Source organism: Microcebus murinus, chromosome 5, assembly GCF_040939455.1.
Source record: "Microcebus murinus isolate Inina chromosome 5, M.murinus_Inina_mat1.0, whole genome shotgun sequence".
Classification (NCBI taxonomy): domain Eukaryota; kingdom Metazoa; phylum Chordata; class Mammalia; order Primates; family Cheirogaleidae; genus Microcebus; species Microcebus murinus.
Genome location: NC_134108.1, coordinates 99,205,658 through 99,230,072, shown reverse-complemented (window position 1 = coordinate 99,230,072; position 24,415 = coordinate 99,205,658). Strand labels below are relative to the sequence as shown.

Genomic DNA, 24,415 nt, shown 5'->3' with positions numbered 1-24,415 from the left:
TGAGACAACTTGATGTAGCAGAAAGTACTGGGTCGGTGACAAACAGAAGGAAGCTTGAGACCTAGTTTGGTCTCTTATGTCTCCTGCAAAGTGAGTACGATGACAATACCTGCCTCCAAGGTGGTGGTGACGACTGAGCAGGGTGACACATGGGAACACCCGGCACAGTGTGGGTTCTCCGTCAATGTTAACTCCCTTCCCCTAGAGGCCAGGAGATGGACCAGCACAGAAGAAGAAAGGTGAAAGCTCTTTGTACCTGCTCTGCTTAGCTGTTTGCAGTCAGTTTCATGTCTTTAATTCTATCTTTGTCTGTCTTTGTTTATCTCTCTGTCTCTTCTCCTCTCCTGCCCCAATCTCCAAAGCTAGTAAAATCTTTAAGTGTGCATTTAAAGAAAATTGCATGGTGTCGGCCACAGGAATGTGTCACCAGGTCACAGTGGCATCCTCACTCTCCCCTGGGATCCCAGATGGAGGAGCCCGGCTGGGCCTGACAGCTTGCGGTGGGATTTCCCGGATGCTCTTTCTGCCCTCTCAGCTGTTTATTTGCCTTTAGATAAAATAGCTCTACAGTTAGGGGACGAATGCAATGCCATCCTTCTGTGGCAGGATTCAGTGGACCGAGGCCAGTGCAGGCTGGAAAACAACTGTGTCAGGCCCTGAGCAAAGCACGTCATGAGACAATCTGGACTGGGCAAAGGTTGATTTTAAAAGCACTTTTTTCTTCCTACAGCATCACTTCCAGACACTTAGTCAAGTTGTTCTTCCCTGCCTTGAGGTCAGCCACGGTTCACAGGTCCACACGACCCCCAGGAAAACTGGCGTGTCCCCACCCAACCAAACTCCCAGGTGGCCCTGTTTTGTGCCCACAGCCTCTCATCTCCAGACATTTTTCCAGGGGTACGGCAGATAGATATCCCCAAATTCCCTGAGGTCAAGCCCTCTCTCCCTCGCAAAGGGATTGGAAGCCCATTGGCCTGGGTTTGGGTCCTCGTCGTGTGACTGAGCAGTTTGCCGAACTCTGTACCGCCGTTCCCACAGTTGCAAAGTGGGGTTCACATGAGAACCTGCCTCGTGGGGGTTGGAATGAGAATGGAGTGAGTTAACACACGGAAAGTCCTTAGGACGGTGGTTCTCAACTTTGGTGCACACAGAATCACCAGGAGGGCTTGTTGAAACGTAGATTGCTGGGCCCACTCCTGAGAGTCCCCTTCATTTTGCATTTCTAGCATGTTCCCCCAGGTGACGCTGACGCTGCCTGACTGAGAATCCTGTGCTGGCACAATAGCTGGCATGAGATCAGCGCTATAGGATTTATTCATTATTGACTATTTGCTTGGGAGATAAAGAAAGGAATGCCTTAATGTGTTTAGAATCTATTGCATGATTAAACAGTAACAGAATAGAAGGTTCTGGGTACTGAACGAACTAGCTCGCCCCCTGTGAAGGGTTAGAAGACAACAGGGGCTGGAGACAGGCAGGAAGGCGTGGAGGGTGTGATCATCCAAGGTTCCCACTGGCCCTCACTCTGCTGCTGAGTTTCTGGGTGAAAAACAAAGACAGGAGCTTGGGAGCCAGGTAAGGCCGGGCTAGCTCACTCCCCAAGTATTTTGGACTAAGCATGGCACCAGGTGTTACAGGCAATAATGACACGAAAGATTGGGCCCCTGCCTTAAACAACCTCAGTTATGGAGCCAAATCTATCACACACCAAATGATAAGGAGACACAGTGGGTACCTGAGGTCTGACATGGTGCCGACTGCAAGCACAGGAGGTGGCCCCGTGGGTCGCCGTGCATGAGAGCGTGCACCACGCGGACCAGCGTTTGAAGCTCGTCCTGCTGTTGCCGGTGCAGCCTTGGCAATGACCCTGGAGCCCGCTGAGCGTCAGGTGTGTGTCTGTAATGAACAGGGCAGCCGCTTCCAGGGTCCCCGTGAGGACATGAAGCACTGTAGAGTCCCACGAGGGCGGGGCCCTGTCTGAGCTGTGCACGGCCACACCCCTGCCCAGATGGTCCTGCTGGCACGTGGCAGTGGAGAATGAGTGCTCGCTGCGTCTGTCTCCTGGGCTCAGTGCAGGTCACCGCTGTTGTTATTTTTGGTGAGGACCAGCCTGATTAGGGGCAACCAGGGGGAGATGTGGAGAGTGAGCTGGACCTGGAGGGATGGATGGGATGAGGACAGAGGAAGGAGAGTATTTTGGAGGTGTCCGAGGGTGTTAGGCAAGGTAGGAAGCAAGAAGGAGCGATGTGCTCTGGGGCAGCAGGGACACAGGAGGGTGGAGGAGTGGGGCCCACTGGTGGGGCAGGCTCTGCAGAGCCCGGGGGTGGGGGGGGTTTGGGGTCTGCACGTCCACTAGAAAGTGTTACTCTCCCTCCCACCCCCGTGTCATTCTGACGTTTTTGGTCACATACAAAGCAAGAGTCAAAGAGCCCAGGTAATAGTTTTTTCTTGTTTCTTGTTTCTTGTTTTCTTGTTTCTCTCCTAACAGACAAATCATCTGGAGAAAGAGAATCAACTTGGGCATAAAGGAATATTTCTCAGATCAGTTCTTTGTGTCTTAACCGTTCTGCACATACGCACACAGCTTGGGACCCAGGTGCTCACATCTAGCTTACTGTGATATCCAGAGAGATATCAGAGTTATTAGGAAGTTATTAGAAAGATAGCCTGAAAACAAATTGCTCTTTTATCTCATTTAGTTTGGATGCTTTTTTTATCCTCTGAAGCACAGCTATTTCAGGGGTAGCCTTGCTCTGGACTTCTAGAAGGCCTAGACACCAATCTGGTCTGCAAGTCCTTAGGACTAGGAACCAGAGGAACCAGGAGCTCCTTGCAGGAGGTTCACCTGCAAGGACCTGTGAGCACGTCCCTGCTGTGGGGAAAGAAAGGAGGCCAGTAAACTCGCAAAGAGAGAAAAAGCTACATCCTCAAGTGCCAACTGGTATCGCTCAATACATAAGTGTTGTTATTAGGTCATTGAATACGAAATGTCCAATTTCCAATCAAAAGTTTAGTTTATTGTATCTCAAACAAGCAGTACAATTAATCAAAGTATGTGCCTAAACTATCAACACGGTTTTCTCATCTTAACAGTAGCATGTTTATGCCAGCAGTGAAGAAACCCAGAGAGCGAGTGGTGATGAAATCACAAAAGGTGTTTTTCACAGCTTGTTGAGAATTGAGTATTTTTCCTTGCAGGAAGTGGTCCAAAGACTGAAAGAAGTGGTCGTCAGTTGGTGCAAGGCCTGGTGAATGCGATGGATGACAGTTTCCAAGTCCAGCTTCTGTAGTTTGAGTAGCGCTGTTTGTGCAGCATGTGGTCAAGCATTGTCTTGCAAGAGGATTGGCCTGCCCCTACTGACCAATCTCGGCTGCTTCATCAATAGCATCCTCCTCATTTCATCCAATTCATGGCAGTAGACAGCCACTGTAATCGACTGACCAGGTTTCATGAAGCTGCCGTGGATAATACCAGCGCTGGACCACCAAACAGACACTGTTAGCTTTTTTTTTTTTGATGAATACTTGGTTTGGGACTGTGTTTTAGCACTTTATCTTTATCCAACCATTGTGCCGAATGCTTGCGATTATCAAAAAGAATCCATTTTTCATCCCTCATAACAATAAGGTGTAGAGATGGTTCACCTTTGCATTGGGACTACACACACCTGCGGAAGGCCGGGCTCTCTGTCCCTGGCACGTGCACTCACGTGGCCCGCAGCTGTGCACTGCAGCACGACTTCCAGACGGGGCGAACGAGACAATAACCCTATGAATAGGATATGAACAGCTCACACTTACCAAGCCCGTCTGCGCACCAGGAAGGGCGCTGAGCACCTACGCAAACTATACATTTTAACCCTCGTGCCTACCCTGCGAGTGAGCCTTGTTATTATTCCCGCTTTACAGGTACGGACCGAGATACCAGATGCTCAGGATGATGAAGCGGCTCCCCTAAGTTCTCACACCTGGCGGGGGGGGTGTGTGGCTTTCAACCCAGGGCAGCTGGGCTCAGAGTGCAGAACCTTGACCAGGGACTGGTGCCTCCTCCCTGCCGTAGCATCTGCTGTGGGGGTGCCGTGGCCTGTGCTCAGGGCCACCTTCTCTGACAGCTGCCATCCCTCACCCTGACACAGCCGCGCCATGTCCGGTTCAGACAGGGAAGGGCCACCACCCCACTCTGTCACACGGTCTCCTGGGGCTTGACCAGGTGATGACACGAGTGCCAGTGATTGCTGGGTCCTTTAGAAATCCTCTCCTCCAGCTTCACATTGAAGCCTGGTCCCCATTGTGCCCACACCCATGTTTGGAATTGGCTGGTGTATGCGTGTGTGTGCGTGCACGTGTGCATGTGTGTGCAAGTGTTTGTATGTATGCACGTGTGTGCACATGTGTGCATGTGTGTGCAGATGTGTGTGTATGCATGTGTGTGTATGTGTGCGTGCATGTGCATGTGTGTGCACGTGTGTGCATGTGTGTATGCGTGAGTGTGAGAGAGACACTGCGCTGTCCTCCCCCCCACACCCGATTCCCACACTGACACAGATGGCTCTTTCCTTTCCTTCCCCCACGATGCTAATCAACCCCTGGATACAGACGTTTGCTGATCTGGGTTCCTGCCCCTCACCCCCCACTTCATCAGACAAATCCAGCCACATGTGGATCCATTTTAAGGATTATCTGGGACCACCCCCACAGCCATGCCCTGGCTGCAAACCTAAGAAGATAAGCAACTTGGGGCAGACATCAGGTGACCCAGCCTACTGGGGGGTGGGGGCAGGTACTCACCTTCATCAGCAGGTCTCACGGTTCCAGGTTCCAGATGTAAGGCCTGGGTTGACTGTGAAGCTGACGAGGGAGGGAGGGGCCCCAGTGCTCATGTGTCTTTGTAAAATTTGCAGAAGTGAGCCATTTTAACACAACCAGTCAAGACCACTGCCTTTTCTCCCCCCCCCCCCCGCCCTCCATCACATCCACCGCCCTTCTGGTCAGGTGGCCTTGGAGTGACTAAGGGCAGTTTGGGGATCTGGCTAAAGAGAAACTGAGTGGGGGACACATTAGTTAGGTTTCATAGGGTACCCTAGGGCAATTTGTCACCATTTCTGTGGATGGGTGTGTTATCACCTAACATAGCCACCCTGGGGTGGGAGGCAGGGGTATCCTTACCACCCACCGGGTGGCCTTGTCCCCATCACGGTGTGAGGGTGCAGGACCCACTTCACCATGTCCTCAGGCATGTGGCACTGGCAGAGTGACAGTAGTGAATGGGGAGCAATATATAAATGTGCGGAGCCAGCAGACATGCCGTGGAAATTCTTGCCATCACCAGGTGTCTGACATTATTTCAGTGGAAGACTTAGTTCCCATTGATGCCTAGTCGAAACTATAAATACTCAAAAACAAAAGACAAATTTTGATCCACTGTGACAGAAGAAAGACTGAATTGCCTTATTTTCTTTATGTAGAAAATAACACTTGAAAGTCATTATCATCTAAAGAGACGATGCGCAGAATATACAAAAATATAGAAAAAATAGAGAAGAATGTGTCGGAGTTACCCGATAATGTTTTCGATTTTGTGATGTTTGTGGGGTTTGATGGCTTTTTTTACTCTTGTAATATGTTGTGATTTCTTCTCATTCTAAATAAAAGTTCACATTTGTAACGCACTAAAATTTGCTACACAATTTATTATGTGTAACATAACTTTGCATTGTTTTTTTTTTTTTCCTTAAAGATCTAATTGTATTAGCCTGAGGCTCTTGGATCTGGACCGGGAGTGGAGTTAAAGGGTGTTTGGAACTCTGTCCCTTTTCTGAAATGTCCGGGGTGCTTGGAGGGCCTGGGAGGTTCGTGCTCTGCGGTCTTTGCCCCGTGCCCGGCCTCACTCCTAGAGACCTGGCCACCAGGTGAGGTCGGATCTTTCCCGTTCTCTCCACAGAGGGTCTCGAGCTGTGCTCAGGATAGACAGGGCTCTGTTACTAAATAAGGACCTTGTTTGATGTCTTTGTCTCCCTCCATTTTAGAAAGAGAGGCCCCAAAATGTCACACCCTTGCTTAAGTCTTTAAGGCCATAGTTTACATAAGGGAGGGAATAGTGTCTTGAATCCCTTTTGCGTTGGTGGTGTTTTAAGTCTCTCAGCATTTGAGGTCTTAATATAGACATAGAGAGGCTGGAGGACGTCCCTGGATCCTTCTCTCCCATCAGCGGGACAGCTTTCCCGGTCATTTGTTGATTTCGCACCCACTAGGTGGAAAGACCGTTCGACCTATAGCTCAATGTGATTTGCATATTGACTGCTACTAATTGATTGAGTGTTCTGAATCGAGTCACTTCCCTCTTGGTGTTCATTTCTTTGTTTATAAAATGAGACGGTTGGATTATACGATCAGTACAGTCCCCCAAACTATAGATTATTATATTCTGTGAATCCCTGTGCTTGTAGAATTCAAATTAAAACATTAACTGTCATGTGAGTTGTATTTAACTCATGATAGTTTTGAGCCTGGGGCCTCTTGAAGCATATGTCATTCGCGTCTCTTCGCCTCGGGAGCCGTGTGAACTATTTCTCAAGTTGCATATAACTCAGGCACAGAAAACAATAAAAAACAACAAATTTTTTATTAAGTTAGAAAGGATGGTTTTGTTTTCAAAATTTTTATCCTATTTTCATAATAAAACACCATGGCTCCAAGGAAAAAAATTTTTTTTCTAGTGTGGCAGTCATTGTGTTAAACAGAGCGTAACTACTCGTCATTGTCAAATAACTAGAATTTGTCTGACCTAAACTTTCAGAAAAAGTCACAAGGAAACAGGTTTGCATTAGGGAAAAAGAACAGGGGAAAAAACGAGGGTTCAAAACAATCTTTTATGCTAACAATAGCTATATCTAAAACATTCTATGGTCACTCTACATTCAATAATCTAAGAAGGGCTCAGCCACTTTTATTAGGCTTGAATTAGGTAGGAAATCAATTTAAAGTATTTTGGAAATATTAGCATCTAAAAGGTAGACTTTCGTTGTTATTATTTTTGTTGTTGTAGCTGAAAAAATGGTTAGTGGTCAAGTTTCTCTGTCCCCTCTGTGGTCCCCAGCACTGCAGTTAATTCATCAGAGTCTTGTTATCTCTAAATTTGCACAGATCTTCCTCCCTCCTGTCTGCTCCTTCCCCTCTCAGCTGTGGTTAGCAGTAGCCCCGCCCTTCACTTTCTCAGTTAAAAACCAAATAACCAAAGCAAGGAAGCAAATCCAGATTCTCTGAAAATACCAAGGACATCTCTGAAGTGGCTGAGTACACAGCCTTCGGAGAGAGACCTAGACGGCTTCAGCTACTGCAAACACGGGCGCTACCAACTTATGGGATCCCCATAAGCTTTAGGAAAGATGAGCATGCAAGGAAACCAGCTTGGAGTTATAGCAAGACGGAAATGTACAGGGGTCATCCCGGCCTGTTCAGTGAAGACAGACATATTGATCCAGATTGAAATGTCCTTCAAGGCCATCTTCTTGCCTTTGTTGAGTCAATGCTGTCTGGTTAGCTACCTTCAGATTCTTAGGGTGGTTTCTCAGGTGTCTGGGAAGAGCGTTCCAGACAGGGATGGGAGGGGAGAGGGGATGGCAGCTCCTGAAGAGGGTCAGCCCCACTGTTACTTAATAGACTGGTCTTTGGTTTATACATCAGCCCCTTATGTGTTGGTTTACAAACACCAGTCCGTAAGAAATGGATCTCTCATCTCTGGCAAGTCCAGCAGTCAGACTAAATCCAACTGCCGGGCCTGTCAGGCTGAGGACCAGCGTGTGGACTGCGGTAACTTCATCAAGCTACTGCTTCCCTGGGAGCCAGCCAGCATGCCCTGATGACAGCCCCGCTCTCAGCAAGCTTCCTCTTAACTGTAACAGATCTCAGAACATTTTGCAAATAAGTAGGTGCCATCACTGCATTTTAGAATACACTACTTAGCCAGTACAAACAGGTTTTTTTTTTCCTCCCTTTCCTTTTTTTTTTTTTTTACCAAATTTGGTAGTCTGGTTTATCGCTCACTCCTGCCCTCTGGCAGTTGCGACATGTGCTAGTGGCTTGTTGTGGAGCATTGGCTCTTCGGGGTTGGTGATTTGTCACTTGGGTCGATGTGGCAAAAGAGGTGGATTCCAAGAAACACATGTTTAAGAAATTTAGGAAGGAGCACGGAAGTGGATATGATCATCGGCTAATCGGTGTGTGAGGCCAAAAATGCCCTTTGGTGCTCGCCGCAGCACTGGCGCCAATTCTTAAGTGGCGGTGACCTCCCTTGAGGTCGTCGTGTGAATGACTGTGATAAATGTCTGGTTTTGGAAGGTTAGGGATCTTTCTCTCTTTGCCTGTTCTCTGCACCCCCCACCCCCGTCCTCCCTCCCTGCCCTTTGGTTGTTTGGGATCTTATTGAAAATCACAAACCAGAAAGAAAACAGCTTCCAGGATCAGTGGTGAGCATTTCAAGAATCAGGTTACTGCGGCCTGTGGCTCTTGAGCTCAACTTGAAGAAAATCCAGGTTGCTTTGGTGATGTCCCAGTACATTTTCCCTAAAGTACTCACTTACTCTTGGTTTACCAGTGAGCAGGAGGTGGAAAAGGGCAGAAGGGTCAGGCTAAATCATGTGGCATATATATCCCACCCCCTGCAGTAAGTGGGTTTATCTGGGGCTACCACTGAGTCAGATGCTTTGGAACAAAAATAAGCCCTGGAGGCAGAGGACGTGGTTTTGGGGGAAATTGAACAATTTTGTAGGCAGGCTTTCAGTGTACCTTAAATAAGAGATTCAGTGGGTGTGTGAGGTTAAGGCGCTGGGTCAGTGGAAGATCATTTTCGGGAGAGCAAGATGGGCTTGGAGTGAGATCTGCTCCTTCCATAAAGCAGAGACCAGGGTAGCAGAGGAGCCTGGACCTACGGCCGAGAGCTGCACTTTCTAATTCCTACTTTACTTTGTGCTCAACTGGATGCTCAATCAGTTTGCCTTTTTGGGCCTCGCTTGCCTGGTAATAAGGTAATTGGATCAGTTCTTTGATGACATGCTTTCCTTCTGTGTTCACCCACACTCACCTCAAATATTCTTGTCGCCACAAATGCTTTCATCATTACCCTCGGGTGACTCATATGAAGCAAAATTTGCACCATGATCAAACACATCACATTTTCCAATGTGGTATATTATATAGCAGCAGTATTAAACATTTCTATTAAGTCAATGCACCAATACACCCAAAAGGGGAAAAGCTAGAAATCATAAAATGTTTAAAAGATCATTTCAATGATAAATGGTGCCACAAATAATGGCTAAATAGATATTGTTCGAAGAGGGGCTACTGTGTCAACTCTAGAGATTAATTTAGGATCATTTATATTTAGCCCTTTTTTTAATGCAAAAGATATTTTTAATGCACTTAAAACAATGTCTTCTTAAGAACATTAAACATTTCTTAAAAGTCATTTCTACCACTATTTGCTTATTAGGTTTGCCTAGGTATCCTCAAGGTGCATGAATTCTGAATTCATGAGGTCTGAATTAATGACATATTATCATTTTTGTTTTGGGAATGTGTTGAACCTATTGATAACTCTTGAATCATTGTAAACTAGGAAATAAATGTGATACGATCTATGAGACTACATATGAAGCAGAGATTTCTTTATCTAATGAATGCTAGAATTTATAGAGTTAAATTCAAACCAAAATGAGATTTCCTGAGGTCATGAATACTAATATGTACTGCATTAGCCTTGAGATGGGTAGGGCCCTTCATAACAAAATAGAACGCATGCCAAATCTGGTATCTTACACAGTAATGTAGACTCCAGCCTTCTTCTGATTAAATTCTTGGGATATTAAAATTGGGTTTGACCTAAATTCAAAGTGACTAGATATTTTTTTTCCCCTATAAATTTCAGAGAACTCCATACCAAGGCAAAAGGACTGTATCTAAATGTCTCTTTTTAAAGACACTCATAAAAATGCACTGAGTGCTAAAAGTTTCCACCCGAGGAAATGAACAAAACAAGTTGGATTCAAATAGCAACAACGACGACAAAGAATAAAATTAGAAAATTCTGTAATTAGACCTCAACATGGAAATATGTTCTAAATAATTTCAGTAATTACGGTCAAATAAAGAACAGAAATGGCAAAGCTATCCCATTTTTGCAGAAGTTGATTTTTTTTTTTTTTGGTTCTCTTTCTGCACTCATTAGCATCCTAAAGTGTTAGCGCTGGAAGGGTCATTGGACACCACCTATTCCAGTCTCCCTAATAGAGGAGGAGGCTTAGAGATGCCGTGGAGTTGGCCCATGTCGGGGAGCCAATCAGTGGTATAAATGAGACTAGAACTCGGCCCTTTCTGAGCAGCTGTGTTGCATAGCAGAATGTCTAACAGGCACCGACTAGATGTTTCTGGGATTGAATTAACTGATGCCCTTTGAGATTTCACTGGGCACCAAGTCCATCAAAAGCCATCCATTCTTTTCCCTGTGTGTCTTTTCTCAAGACACCTTTTTTTTTTGGTCTGATTTCCTAGATTCAAGAAAAGATGTGTGGAGAAGAGAATTGAGATGGAGCCCTGGAGAGAAGAAGAGATTTTTCCCCCCACACTGAAGTTTGAGCTGGGGGAGGTGGTGGGAGCTAGGAGCTGGGGGGGCAGACAGATAAAGAGAAAAGTGTTACTCAAATGAAATGAAGATTAAACACTGAGTTACTGAAATACATTCCCAAGTATGTTTCAATAGGTTTGGTAGCTGGGTTTGCATTCCCATGTTTTTAAGGGAGTTAAAAGTTGTTTCTGTGAAGAACAGAGTAGGCATTGAATAACTGTTGAATGCATGAATAAACCTATGGAGGAGAGAGTGTTATGTGCTTTCATGTACAGTATCTGGTTGAGATCTTCCCCTGGTGGCTGGAAGTAGCTCTCGTCCCCATTTTCTAAAGAGGGAAACTGAGGCCTGGAGAACACGATGGCTGGTGTCCACAGTGTTAAGTAGTGTCTTTTGCATACTCCGTGCTTCCCCCACACACACACACACTTTCTAATATAAGAGCTCCAGTCTTTCCATCAACTTCTTGGTTCTTTTATGAACTGTCTTAATTGTGGGAAAAAGTAAAAAGATAGGCCTTCGGTGCGTGGCTGAAACCACAGATGAAAAGGAAAAAATCAAAATGGCTTTAAGATCGGTGGATGTCCAATGTCATCGCACAGAGAATGTTGCATGCTCACGTTGGGAGTAGAGGGTAAAAGTGAAGGGCAGCTTAAATGCTTCGCGATTTGCAACTGCTGTACTCAATCCTGTTTCCAATTTAACTGCACGTTGTGGGTCAACAGAGGCCTATATTCAGAGGCTTTATGGTGTCTTTATATAACAAGATTGATATCACATTTCTGGGTTCCCTTCTCTGAAGAACTCAGCATAACTCCACTGGCACGGTCTCTTCCAACGAGAGGAGAACAGCAACTTTGTTTATTCCTGTGTCTCTGGCCTCTGTCTCGGGGTATGGCATCAGCTGTCACCGAGTCATTTAGCTAATGGACTAGGTGACGGCATCTCCCTTCCCTGCATCCCACCCCTTCTCTAAAAGGAGCTTTTTATGGAGTAAAAGATTCGCTTATTAGGTAAACAGAGAAACAATGTCGAGTTAAGATGGGGCAGGCTTCAATTCAGGGTGACACTGAGCAAACAGCCAGGCGGGACGTATCAGGCCCTGTGGGGCGGTGGGCATGCCCACGTGGGAATGGCTCCGATGAGCACAAATGCTCAAGGGCTTGCAGTGCGGCAAGTACGCTCCATTCTGGGCCCAAACCTTTCAGCCCTGGAGAGCAGGAAGTGAGACAGGGAGAGGATAAGGCATCTGATCACAGCACAACTTCACTTTCTGAAACATTAAAAATCATAGTCTCTGATGAAGAGCTGTGATTCTCCAGGTAACTTCTATCTTTCTAACCACAAGGAAACTGAGGCTCTGGGAGGTTTAAAGGCTTTGCCAAGGTTCCAGAATAATTATCATCTGAATTGAGCCTTATACCCAGGTTTCCTCTTTATTCATGAGTTGGGGATGAATGTTTCTACCTTCTGGCATTCCAAGCAAAAGTCATCCATGAGAGCAAGAAACATATCTTTCTTGTTCACCAAAATGCTGGGCACAGAGCAGATGCTCAAGAAATATTTGAAGAATGAAAGAAAGAAATACAGACCTCAATGCTGAATGGATCCAAACCAGAACTCTAGATTATACCCAGCTTGAGCCCCGAGCTTGTTCCCAGGATGCAGATTGGAAATTCTACTGTGGGCCTAGACCATGCATACATCAAAGAGAATCTAGAAACAAAATGGGGGTGTTGATCAAGTGGAAAAGTCCTCCACCTCTCTCTAGCTTATAGGACTATAAGAATTGAACGAGTCCATAGCAAGTACCTAGTGGAGAGTGGGTGCTCGATACTTGTTAGGGGTGATGATGGTGATGAACTTCATGCCATACCAGATCCAAATCCTCAGCTTGAAGTTCCTTCCAATTTTTAGGAGCGTGTTTGACTCAATCATAGTCATTTTTTCAAGTAACTATGACTAGCACAGATACATTGTTCTTAAAAAAGAAAGAAAAAAAAAAAACAAGAATAAAAGATGTTGGGATCCCACTCCAGGCTTTCTTCTGTTTCATGAATGTCAGTGAACGGGAGAGGTGAGAAGATTCATAGGATATTCAGAAGGATTTGCAACTGGAACAAAGTCAGAGCATGTGGTATATGTAGCTCTCCCCACCTTATTCCATTTTGCACAAATTGGTGACAGGCCACCAGATTAACTTCCCTATATGTATTGTCAATCATGTCACTCTCCTGCTCAAACGTCCTCACTGGCTCTCCATCACCTACCAGAAGAATACAGATTCATTAGCTTGTGCCTCATAGCTGCCTTCAGTGCTACCTTGACTGGTTCCCATGATTTGCATGGAATGTGTGCTATAGCCCAGATCCACTTACCATTGCCTGAATTCCTCCTGCAACTTTCACCTTCATGCATTTGTCCCCTCAGCCATCTTTGTTTCTAAAATCCTTCCCCTTCTGCAATTTTCACCTTGCCTCTAAAACTGGTGGGAAGATCTTCCCTTCATCTGAACTTACATACTACTGCCTTGATGAGACCCTTACATGCTACTGCCTTGATCTTTGATCTTTGAAGTTATCTTTCATACCAAATTATAAACTCTTGAGCTTAGGAACTAGTTCTTATCCATCTTTTTATTCTCCTTAGTGTTTTTTAATACTTTCTTATTGAAGGAATGATGGAATGAATGGTGGATTGGACGAGAAGCACCAGCTTCTCACATATTGAGGAAGCTATAAGCACACTGTGTTAACAGCAAGGGTTCCAGCTATAGTCCCCTCCCTGGAATCTGGCCGGAGGTGGTCCCTCTGCCAGGTACTATGCAAGTTTGACATTTTCCCTTATATCTAACTGCACTCGGGAATGTAGAAGGATCTGTATCCCCAGGTGTAGCACCACTGGGAGAAGGAAGGCAATTCAAGGTATTTGAATCTCTGCAGACGCTGTTCAGCCTGGTGTTGCTAGATGGTCTGCTCCAGCCCCTGGGTCCCACTAAGTGCTTTCTTCACCTGGAGTCTTGAAGACCATTGGCTTTGAAGACCAAATGGGCCAATGTCCTCCCAGCAAGGGGCCCCTTCTATTCACTATCCAACAACTGACCAGCCAGGGTGATCGTCTGTGTGTGTTCATATGTGTATGCTCATGTGAGAAGGGTGTGTAGAAGCTGGGGATACTTTAGTTGGAACCTGGCTGTGTAGTGAGGACTGGAGAACAGCATGAACATGGAGGCAGGATGGCACCAGACATGTGTAGGCTCAGGGAGCAGCCTAGCTTAGCTGGAGTGTCAAATGGAAGAGTGGAGATCTGAAAAGCAAGGGTGGGGTCACATCAGAGATGACTTAGAAGCCAGGCTGAGGCTTGGAATTCCAGAGAAGAGAAGGCAGGGACATGGCAGGAGAGTTCAGGCTAGGGATGGCAAGCAGGTTTCAACTCTTGCTGGAGGACTTAACCTCTCCAAGTGCCAATTTCTTTAGTTATACAGCGGGGATATGGTACTTGTCTTATGCAGTTATCACAGACATTAAATTAGATAGTGTATGTATAGTCACTTTTTGTGGAGTGAATAATAGATGAATTTGGCAAATTATTGGTCTTATTTCTGAAAAAGATAAGTTCTAATTGTGGAACAATCAATATGGTGGTGCTCTTGGGTAAGATTCTAGATCAAACTATTGAAAAGTTGGTTTGCAAGCATGAAATAAAGTACTGGTGATCTTCAAGAGTGGCATGAGTTCCCTGAGACCTCTTTAGGACAACACAGTATCACTCCCTTTGTTTTCAGGAATGCTTGACTCATCCAGAAAAAAATGCAGCAGGAGTAGAGTGTTTGGATTTCAATGAGGCAATTGCAAGATTCTTCTTCATAACAGGCTGATGAACAAGATAGCAAAGGGTAAGCAGAAAGATGATGCATTTGGCTGGTTTCAAAACGGGTTGCATATCCAAGTCCCCAAAGTCATGACTGGTGGAATCGTATCAATCTGTAGATGGCTCCTCAATGACATGCTACCTGTCTCTGTCTTGTCCGATATTTTAAGAAAAGAACTTAGAGGAATATATTGAAGGTCTACTTATTGAAGATGCAAATGATGAAGAGCTGGGAAGGAAAATGAATGTTAGGGAAGAGGACCAGAATTTTAAAAACTCTTATTATTTGTACATTGCTGTAGTATTTAGGTTTTGACAATAAACACTTTTTATTTCATGATCAGTTTTCAGAACACTATTATCCGTGCGTCCAAATTACAAACACACTCTCCTCTCCCTCTCCCTCTTGGCTTCCTAAACTCCTATGAATATTCTGTTCCCCTGGCGCTGAACCAGCACCATAGGAATGGAACAAAGACAGAGCCTTCCTTCTAAACGACCAAGCTGTAAAATTAGCAAAGGAATAAAAAACAGCTGGCGAAATATGATAGTTGTTATTCCGAGCCTGTGAACCTGAAAAGATAGTTTATTTTAGAAGACAAACAAAATCTGCCTTCTGTTTGATCTGGGATACCATCCACCGTCAGAAGCCGTCCACTCGCATTTAGTCGCTCTGGAGGTTTGGGACAAGCAGTACAGGCACTGTAAACAAAGAACAGAAAGGATCAGTTTCCATCGTAATTTGACAGTAAACAGTACTAATTTGACTCTGCAGCTGTTTATCGATATTCAGAAAGAAAAAAAAAATGCAATTCAATAGAGGGAACAGTAGCCCGTGTGTTGGGACAGAATTGTTCATAAGATGGCAGGAGCCAGGCTGTCTTGAATCTCTTGAAGTTAGAAGGGCACAATGTAAATTGCCACACAATGTGGTTTGCATCTGGCAGCAGAGCCAGCAGTGGGAGCCTATAGCTTTTAGCTCTCAGAAAGGGTTCTCTGTAGTGGCTTCATCTTGATTTGTCTTAGTCACTGCCAATGGCTTCCCTGTCAATCACCGAATATTTTACAGAAAACGGGTCTGGCTCAAGGCAAAATTCACTCACTCACTTCACTGACTCATTTTACAAATGTGTATTAAATGCTGACTGTGGGCCAAGTGCTGTGTGCTATGTATTAAAGACAAAAAAAAAGATGAATATTGTTCATGCCCCCGTGATCTTCGCTTTCTAGCTGTAGAGAAATCTGCAAACAGATAATGATGATACGATAAGGCAAGCGCGATAATAGAAGCATAACCCAGTTAACCAAAGAATCTGGTTAGTTGAGTTCCCAGGTGTATCATTCATGAATTAGTCATAGAGAACCAGGTTATAGTATCACAGATGGGGTTCAAAAGCTACGGCCTGTGTTGTTTATTTATTGTATTTTAGGTGATTTTAACAAGGACTGACACGCCAGACACCTTGGCAAGTATTTTCCATGCATTATCCCCATCAGTTCTTGCAATCACATTATAATGTAGGCACAAATGTCACCATCCATTTGGCCAATAAGGATGCTATGGCGTAGAGGTTGAATTTCTTGCCTGCGGCCATGTAGCTAGGAAGTGGAGAAGCCAGGGACAGAATCCCAGTTCCGTGGATGCCCAATCCCATGCTCTTTATGATGATATTTCTATTCAAGATACTTAGAGGTCATGAATCTCAGTGGCTCATCATGGACATCAGTTATCATTGTCACACATTTTTGAAAAAGCGTAGGGTTTTTTTTCCAATGGATACAGCACTTATTCTAGCAATTTATTACAATTGGCAGCTCAAATGTCTCCGTATAATATTAAACTCCCGCCTTTCAATGACGTTCAGGGTCTTCTGCTTAGGAGAAACAGGAAATTGGGCTTCAGTTCTTTAAAACTCATGGGGCACTTACTAATATACCAGGAGCAACCATGGGCTCTGTCATTACTGGGAGTCACAAGTCCAATCAAGATGTTCCTGTGACATAATCCTGATTCCTTACCAGGAACAATTGTCTGCCTTCCCAATTCAAAGTTTAAAACAGACACAATCCCACATTTTAAATAATTTCAAAGACATTTACCATTTGCTGTCAAACCAGAAAGAACAGTGATGGTGAACAGCTATTAAAATAAAAAAAAAAAATACCGTCCCATGTTCAGTTTAGTAAGACTATGCACTTTTACTACTTATATTTTAATTTATCTTCCTTTCGGATGCAATTGAATCTCCATCATTAAGCAATATCTGGCCTGTCCAAATAAAGCATGCTATTTAGAAAATGGAACACTTCGTTCAGCCAACGTCTCTCCATTTCACTTAAAAAAAAAAAAGAAGCAGTGGACTTGTGACTTCCAAATTACCGGACGCAGTTGGTCGGCCCATGTTCTGAGGCATAATAGACGAGAGTGAGCTCTGGACACCCTGCCGGCCAGCGCAGAACACACGCGGACCCGGTAGAGTGGTAGCATTCGCTCCTGATATGTTTCACACACATACACGCCTGCACACACACGCGCATATATATGTTGCTTATTTCTTTGGGATACTTATCATTTGTTTGAACGTAAAAAGTGGGGGAGGCATCGTTCTGAATATCGTTAAAGGAAAATAAGCTATTGGGCTTTGTGTTGTACTTAGATTCTCTTCCCATCACTGATCTCTGCCTTGTCACCCAAGTGCTATGACTCACTCTGGCTTTTCCTGGTAAGTTGCTAATATTCTCCCACTTAAGCAGAGAGTATGGAGCATTCAATACAAATAATAGCTATATAAATATATATATGTATATATATATATATATGTATATATATATATAACTATACATAGATATGTAGGTACATGTCAATATTTTATAGCAATATACCTGGGATATATTTGGATGCTCTCAGTGGCAAGCAACACAACACCCTGACTCCACTGCCTTTAGCAAAGCATACACGCATTATTTCATATGGCAATTTCATAGACAGAGCATATTCGACATTGGTTAATTAAGTGGCTCAATGACATTAACAAAGACCCAGGTTCCCTCCACTTGCCTGCTCTGCCATCCTCATGCTCAAGCATGTCCCCTTATGATAGCAAGACGTCTGCAGCAGCAGGACTGGTGTCCTATCTAAATATGGCCATGGTCAGGGGAAGAAGATACCATTTCTTCCTAATGCCTCTTTTTAATGGCAAGGAAACCTTTCCCCCACATTCCAGGGGACCTCCTCTCACACGCCAGTGGTCAGGACTGCATTGCACGCCCTTCCTCCCACCAGTCACTGGCAGAGGGAATGGGCCACCGTGAGGGGCTTAGGCCAGTCAGAACACATCTCCTGGAGTGCAGGACCACGTGGTTGGAAAGAGGCAGATGCCTGAGCAAGACCGAGGTTCGGTTATGAAGAAGTTGGAGTGAGTGGCTTTTATGTCGGCAGTCAACAGTGTCTGCAACAAAAGTTCACAACCTGGCCTGTGTAAGCTTCAAAGAGCCTTGTTCAAAGGGCAGGGCAAGAAGCAGAAGACCACACATTTTAGTTGTTTGCTCAAGGCCACCTGGCATTAGGCAGCAAAGTGAAGCCTCCAACCAAAGTCTTCAGTCTCATGTCCAGTGTTCCTTGCGTTACTTGTCTCCAGGGTCTTGGCGTAAGTTGCTTTCCATCACTCCAGTGCATGCTGCCTTCCCCAGCGCCTGAGCTCGGCTAAGATCTACCTTCTTCCAACGATAGATGTGGTAGCCAATACATGGCACTTACTATGCCAGACACTGTGCTAAACACTTTACACAAGTAATCTCACAAGACCCCAAATCACACAACCAGTGTAAGGAGCTGGGGTCAATCTCATGCCATCAGTTCTAGAAACCATGTTCTTAATCATCACACTACCAGAGAGGGTGTTGCCTGTTGTCAGGGCTGCCTGGGAGGGTTGAGGAAAACCATTAGTCACTCACACTTGAGTAAGATTTAGTTAAATCAGATTATTTTACTTGTACTAAGCTGAGAACACTATCAAAGGAGAAAGAGATTTTTGATTGGGTTGGAGAAATTGCAGGAGGAAGACCTATTCTGGAGAATGGAAGGGAACCTGGAAATTGGCTGCTGGATGCCTAGGGAGTGAACATGGCCAGGAGATGTGTGATGCTTTAGGTTAGGCTGCTCTTTCTTGCTGCATCCCAAATATCACTAGTGCTGAACAAGAGAGGAGGGGAGAATGCAGAATTTCCTTCTGGATTCCAGAAGGCTTGTCCTTACTCAACTATGGAACTCAGAGGTAGTGAGATAGATACAAGTGATTCCTAGGGCCCCTGCTGACTGAGAAAGCTCCTTCAGGTGACAAAACACCAGCTCGTGGTGACAAAACACCAGGAGAAGGAATCTGGGTGCTGGGTGGTCTGTCCCCCTGCCATGCCCTGCGTTCATGGGAACATCTGCCAGCTTCTTCGCTGAGTTTTGTTTACTAAAGAGCCTTTGGTTTATTCCTAGAACGTAACAAAGGCTACTCGGCTCTGTCTCCCTGTGGATTTGTTTCTTTCTTTCTCTCTTTTTCCTCTTGACAGACTCTCTGTGTTCTGCTCTGTGTCTAGCTGCAGTCACTGTCTCCCTGTGGAGGGAAATAGTAAGAAACTTCTCTAGAGAGGACACGTAAGTTGCCAGGACCTGGGCTACCACTGAGCCCATTTCCCAGGGTGCCACTTGCATTGAGTTCCACCCGAATGTCACCCTGTCATAATGCTCTGGCGGTGATGCTGTGGCCAGTGCCTTGCATCATCTCTGCTCTTAACCAGTGGGGGAAAATGAGGATGGGGTGAGAGGAGAGGTGGGACGAGGGAGAGTAGAGACCCCCTTCAACAGGCTGGATGCCAGGGAAAATGGCCACTCCCTTTTGCCTTGTCCTCTGCTGCCCCAGGACAATAGGTGGCTGCCCCCAAGTAGCAGATGGATGGCAATTTCGGAGCCCGGGAATGCTGACTGGGGAAAACACTCCGGGTCTGAGCTTTGGGGCTGCCGGTAGCTTTCGGAGTGGCCAGCTCACTCTGTGTCTAGGACGGTGATGTCTGCAGGGCAGTTAGCATCTTGTCCCCTCCTTACTGAGCCTTCTTGGAAGCTTGACACCAGAGTCTTCAAGCCTCCTTCTTGCTGCCTTCCTGCCTTTCCTTTCTCAAGCCCAGGGCCATGAAGAGCAAGGACCGCGACAGCCGTGGAGAAGTGTGGAAATCATTCACCGCGCGCCTCCCGGAGGGAGGCCACATTCCGGATCAAAGTTAGAAGGGACCCGTCAGGCGGTATTTATCCTCCCCTTCCTGGGTTCCTATGACTGGCATTGTTCTGCTTTTATTACCGGCCCTCAGAAGCAATTGTTTTAGAAAAATAGTGTCTAGACTCGAAATTGAGTGAGTATGACATCAATTATAGAGGCTTTCCTCCGAATGTGCCCCTGCCAGCTGTGTCCTCCGTGCGAGCCGCGGGTGGCCCCCGAGAGACCAGACAGAGAAGCCAAGGGAGCGGGTCTGGCCTCTGCCTTGTCCCCTCATTTCACCCCCCACAGCAACCCCGAGAAGTGGGTCATGTTTTCCCTGTTTTTTTTTTTTTTTAAAGGTCTCACATATTTACTACTGAACCTGCTTATTAGTACAGAGCATATAAACAAAGAGAAAACTCACTTTTCCCAATGCAATGTGTCTGTCCGGATAACAGTGAGATTTCCACCTTGATATGGTGAGATGACAGTGATCTTGACACAGCATAAACATGTGTGCCATATGTCATGTACGATTCCTTATAGACCCAGCTTGGTTCTTCTCCAATGTCTCCTCTGGAATTGTACCTGATTTTATTGCCAGTTTTCATACGAATCCATTTGGGGAATGGGACGGTTTGGCTTCTGTTTCTTGGCCAGAAACCGCTTGATTTCTGAAAGTCTTGTGAGAAGACATGGCAAGAGGGTCCAACGCACGCAGCATGATGGCGGACGAAGGGAGAAAGCTGTTTTCCCCTGTTTTGACGGATGAAGAAACTGAGGCTCAGAAAACTTGGATACTGTGTTCGGGAACACGCAGGGCGCAACCTGGTGCTGAGATGTGCTGAGACGCGTGTGTCCCTTCCCACCATGCGGCAGGCAGGGTGGCTTGGCCTGAGACGGGCTCCATTTAGCAGCGGGTTCACTTACGTTAATGATCCATTTGTGTAGATTTTGAAGGCTGTCTTTCAACGGCAAATCCCTCCGTTGCTAAAGTCACAGCCTCTCTATAGTAGGTTATGATGACTGGCTTTAAAAAAAAGCAAAGGAAGAAGGAAAAATGTTTATTTTAATTACATATTAGTGTGTGCAAGAATGTAAGTAGCACAGGTTTTGCAGACCTAAAGCTTACATGAATTGGGGAGTGGCCTATTTATGAAAAAGGATATACAATCACACTGTATTTTAATTTTACATTCCAAAAATTACATTTTTGGAATGTAAATAAAATCACAAGAACTTGCTAATTTTAAAAAGCTGACCACAAAATCCAGAAAACAGCATGATTTTTTTTATTAATTAATAGTTTGTTAGTTTTGACTATTAATTAAGAGTTTAACTCTGTAATACTAGTTTTCCTATGTTTGTTGGCTGTATACTTTGATCATATCATTATGTAATAATGATGTTCTAACATTTTCTATAAAAAGAAATAGGTAATTTGATCTTTTTTTTAGCATCACTGATTGAGACTTTTTATTATTGATAATACAGCTCCAGCATCACAACTTATTATTAATAGTGTCATTTAACATTTTAAGACTGTCATCAGATTTGGGAAAATATGTCCTTTATTTCATATATGAACTGGAAGGCTTGGCAGAATTTCCCATAGACTAGCTTCTGGCTTCACACATTTCAAATCTTTTGCTCCTCTGCTACCACACATTTCAAGGATGGGTACCCCAGGACAAGTTCATACAGGGCTAAGACTACTCAGCCTGCACTTTTACATGGCAACACCAAGTGGGGTCCACACAGCAGGCAGCAGGAATATGTCTGCAAGTCATTCCTAACTCGGGAGGACTAGCAATAACTAAATGATACAAAGAAGTGACTGTGAAATATTTATCTCTCTGTCTCTCTATCTGAACTAAGCCCAAACTAGATGTATCCTCAACTTCCCATCCTGACTTCTGTTTAGTTGGCCCCTCAAAATTCCCACAGGCATTCTAGCCCTACCCAACACATGGAGAAGACCGATGGGGGCAGAGTTGGCATGGAAAGAGGCAATGGTCTCTAGATCTTATTTTTTTCAGATGTTACAAAACCATATAACCATGTGAATACATCACTAGCGCCCTTCCCAAGACTTTGTGCATGTGAGCAACTCTGAAGCTTAAATTTCTCTAGTTTCATAGAAAATAGTTTTCTGGGGTGTGTGTGTGTGTGTGTGTGTGTGTGTGTGTGTGTGTGTGTACTTGAAGCCTCTTCACTACAGGGGTAAGACAGTATTACTGAGGGGAATATGCTTTTTTGTTCCTTTTAGGTATTCAGGGGCTACAGAAGAGTTGAGAACCAGAGCTTTGGAGTTTATAAAATGCCAATTCTGGTGCTCCAGGGCTGAAGCTCTTTCTAGCATGGGGGTAAAGGAACAGATAGTAAATATTTTATGGTGTGGCCATGTGGTCTCAATTTGCAACCACTTAACTCTACCTTGGTAGTGCAAAAGCAGCCCCAGAGAGTCCATAAACAAATGGTATGGCCATGTTCCAATATAACTTTATTTAGAAAAATAGTTTGCTAACTCCTGTTCTAGTACATCCTCCTTGACTTGGAAGTTTCCCATACTGAGGACAGGAAGATCCTCATGGAGAGTTCCAGTAGCTTCCATTGCTGCCATGTGAGGCGGAGTCATTGCTGGCTTTGGGGCAGGAGGGTTTTGAAGGAGGAAAGAGAGATGGCTTATGAGATAGACAAGGTAAAGTATTTTTTAGGTGCACAAATTTCATTTTCTGCTTTTCCTCCCATTTTTTAAAGTCAACCATAGACTAACATACAGAGCAGATATGGCTTTTTGTGTCTACACTTGGGTCCTTTCACTGGACGTGACTGAAATGCTCAGCTGGTCTCATTTGTTTATGTCTGTAAGTTTTTGAGAACTCCAGTGAATCTTCTGGTACTGACCCCTGTCATTCATACCCACCACCTGTGTCCATGTCCATTTCTATAGTATACATGTTCACATTACCAGCATTTTAATTTTCCTAGGTCAGAATATTAAAATGATTAAGGTAAAGTTTCTGTATTTATCTTCTTGAAGAAAGGCCTTACAGGAAAAACACAGATCTATTTTTTTTTTTTTGCTTTGGAAACTTCAACCTATTTTACCAAATCACTATGATTATTGTATACTTCAGAGTTAAAATTAGGAATAAATTTTAGTATTACTTTCCCTCTCTTTCTTCTCTTCCCTCTCATTTTAACTGAGTTATAAGAAAGGACTTGATTAAATAAAGTGGAAGGCATCATGTTGTAATTTAAAGCATTTTGGAGTTCAGTTTTCCTCCTGTATACAGTCTCTTTATTATATTATATTTCCACTCCCCCAATTAGATGTTTAGCTTCGGTAACAGATGCATATGTTATGTCTAATGTACACTGATGGGATAATGTCCAATATTAGTCTAAGAAGTTAGCCAATGTTCAATGTAAATAGCATAAAAATATTTTATTTAACTCTTTAGGCACAAGCAGTTCCATTTATCAGCTCTACTAAGAAAAATAAATGACATATCATCCACATGTAATTTACAGGAAAATGTAAGATGAATTCCACTGATCAGTTATGGCTAATGATGAGTAAGTTCATTACAGAAATCAAATGATTACAGTTTTTATAGTTGCAAAGTATTTGTGTTTGCTTTCTGTAATTGCTACCATAGAAATTATTTGAGATGTTATATTTCTTCTATGAATTGTACAGGACCTATCAGAAGGGACGTGCCAAAAGTTACACTTTTGGTAAATCTTAGAGCTGGAACAATCTGAGACCTGAGGACCCTATGCAAAGAATTTCCCCCATGACAAGGGAATGAGGCCTCATTGTTGGTTCTCAGATAGTGTGCAGGTAGTACAGGTTAAGAGCAGGGCTTCTGAATCAGCCTGAACTAGGTTGGCATCCAGTCCTGGCCACTTATTGGTGGTGTGACTTTAGGTTGTCATTTAATTTCTAGGACCTCTGTGTTTCAGATGTGATTGTGAACATTCATACTCAACATTTTTAGAGTTAAATGAAATGATGTCAGAGCATTTGATAAAGCGTAACTTACCAAGTTAGGTTATGCATCTTTTCTCTACCTCGGTTTCTGTAAAGCAGTGGTTATTGATCGCATTCAAATTGCCTGGATGGGTCTTGATGCCCTGACCAACCCCAGATGGATAAAATCTAATGAATAATTGAAAATCAGACTGCTCGTTTCTATGATCATTTAACTGTCTCCACATAAAAAATGGATACCAGCAAACCAGAAATCTTAGCTATCTACCCAGCAGCGTTTCATCTGGATATAGAAATGTGGAGAGAGGGAGGGGATTTGTAACAATAGATTATATTTTCACAGCTCTTTTATATTATGTTTTATAGAGCTCTTTATATATGTTTTATTATCTTGGCAACTCTGAACATTTTTTTTTCAGCTTCAAGAAGATTACAACATGTGCAAAAGTTCATGCAGTTTTGAAGTGGCAGAACCAAGGCTCATTCCCAGGTCTTCAAACTCCAACTCATGCCTGGTTTTCAGACTTTGTATCAAACGACTGCAGGAGATGTAACTCGTTCATGCAAGGTTACTTCCTTATAGGCAGACTGGTGACGGGAGGAGGAGAGGGGCCTCCCAGTGTTTAGCAGAAAGTCACCTGCTCCTACACGGCCAGCCCTGGGAGTAAAGTGTGGGCTTTCCAG

The 24,415-nt window shown here is 44.4% G+C and overlaps 1 pseudogene; it reads right to left on the bottom strand.

Moving 5' to 3' along the window:
- Nucleotides 1-20,174: 20,174 nt before the first annotated feature.
- LOC109730783 (large ribosomal subunit protein eL39 pseudogene) lies at nucleotides 20,175-20,428 on the bottom strand (annotated as a pseudogene).
- Nucleotides 20,429-24,415: the final 3,987 nt, after the last annotated feature.